Genomic DNA, 2,073 nt, shown 5'->3' on the forward strand with positions numbered 1-2,073 from the left:
GCATGTAAATGACAGCATATTATTCATATTGTTATAATAGGAACCACAGCACTCCTGCCCTGCATAGCAGCTGGAATACCTGTAGCACAGCTTCCAAAATGATTACAGATCTTACAGCTAAGATCTAAGAGTTTATAATACATTGCCAATGAGAATGTAAGTGGACTTCAAATTCCCCGAATGATAACAATACTTATTCTCTGCTGGGCTCTGTTCTGGGTATTTAACATGCACTCTCCCACTCATCCTCATAGCCTGTGTGATAAGCACTATCCTCATTTACAGTTGAGGATTCTGAAGCTAGGAAGGATTCAAGAACCTGCCTTGGCCGGGTGCGGTGGCTCACTCCTGTAATCCCAGCACTTTGGGAGGCTGAGGTGGGTGGATCACGAGGTCAGGAGTTGGAGACCAGCCTGGCCAACATGGTGAAACCCTGTCTCTACTAAAAATACAAAAAATTAGCCGGGTGTGGTGGTGCACACCTGTCATCCCAGCTACTCATGAGGCTGAGACAGGAGAATTGCTGGAACCCGGGAGGTGGAGGTTGCAGTGAGCTGAGATTGTGCCATTACACTCCAGCCTGGATGACAGAGCGAGGCTTTGTCTCAAAAAGGACTTGCCTCATTAGTTATACAAACAAGCTAATAGGGTAGTTTGGCAGGACACACAGCCATCTCCCTTTCAGATTAGGAAGGCCGGTTGTAAGAATAGGACTAGCTCTGCAAGGCAAGAGGGCAATTTAAGATGGAAAAAAAAATAATCGAGCCAGGTTTTGAACCTAGACCATTTAGCTCCCTGATAAGCAACCTCCCCACCCCCAGAGCGTGCATGCACACAGACATGCAGACACACATGCCTGAGCGCTAGCCCAGGAACTGGTACACACACCCAGGCTACTACATGCGCCTAACTAGTCATTCCTCCACCGACATACTCGGGGTAGGGGCTGGGAAGAATTTTTACAATGTTTTTAATTCATTGCCAGAATTATTAGAAAACATTGGATGCATAAAACCACCATTCTAAATCCTGTCCCTGGACTGTCAGGCAAGAACAGCTATTAAAAGATCATCGACATGGGCAGAGGAAGAGAATCTAGTGCAGCTGAATGAAATGAACTCACCTTTTGTTCAGATAACACATCGCTTACCTTTAACAACAACAAAAAAAGTCCCTTTTCTTGTGACTGCAAATCGTGTTCCATGAGATCCAGCGTCTCTTCTCTGTTACATCACCTCACTCTCCTCACCCGCCATCCCTCTGCCATGTCATTTACCTGAGCAAGGAATGACATCGAAGCAAGCGCGCCAGCAACCAAAAGATCTGAAGCGTGCATGCCTCACGCATGAAGTCCAGACGTAGCAACTCTGGGGGCTAAAGATACATCTTATCGCGTCATAGGCACTTTTGGCTGCGTAGTTTCTGTGAGAAAAACCCCACAGCCTCAAACATATAGGCAGATCTTGGCAGTGGTGAAATGTAGTTATGTGAGAAAGGGAAAGGGGGTGACCTTTACTGAGCCCCGAGTCTGAGTCGACACTTTATACTACGTTGTCTTTTCATCCTCTTGACAGCGACAACAGCTGCTAATTTTGCAGATGAAGAAACTGAAGCTCAGATTGTTGACAGACACAGCTGGCCGGTATGAGAGGCAGGATTCAAGGATTTGTCTGATGTTAAAGTCCATGATGAGTCACTGTGCATTCTGCTTCCAGTCATCAAGATGCTCAGGCACTAGAGGCAAAGATGCCACCCCTGTCCTCCCAAGAACTTAGGATCCAGTGGAGGAGACAGGACTTAAAAAGCATGCTAGCCCTAGTGTGAAACGGGAACCACATTCCTGTGCTCCCAGCGTGCTCCGTGATGGCTCGCTCCCCACACCTTTTTCCTTTTCAGTATTACTCTTAAGAAAAAAAAAAAAAGGCCGGGCACAGTGGCTCACGCCTGTAATCCCAGCACTTTGGGAGGCCAAGGCGGGAGGATCATGAGGTCAGGAGATAGAGACCATTCTGGCTAACACAGTGAAAAACCCGTCTTTACTAAAAAATACAAAAAAATTAGCCAGACATGGTG

At 46.7% G+C, this 2,073-nt stretch overlaps 1 non-coding gene across 1 annotated transcript; it reads left to right on the plus strand.

Moving 5' to 3' along the window:
• The first annotated feature begins 595 nt into the window (after nucleotides 1-595).
• On the plus strand, nucleotides 596-739 carry LOC117094077. The gene has a single exon (XR_004441404.1).
• The last annotated feature ends 1,334 nt before the right edge of the window (nucleotides 740-2,073 follow it).

This window comes from Trachypithecus francoisi, unplaced genomic scaffold (genome assembly GCF_009764315.1).
Source record: "Trachypithecus francoisi isolate TF-2019V2 unplaced genomic scaffold, Tfra_2.0 Lachesis_group12, whole genome shotgun sequence".
Taxonomy (NCBI): Eukaryota; Metazoa; Chordata; class Mammalia; order Primates; family Cercopithecidae; genus Trachypithecus; species Trachypithecus francoisi.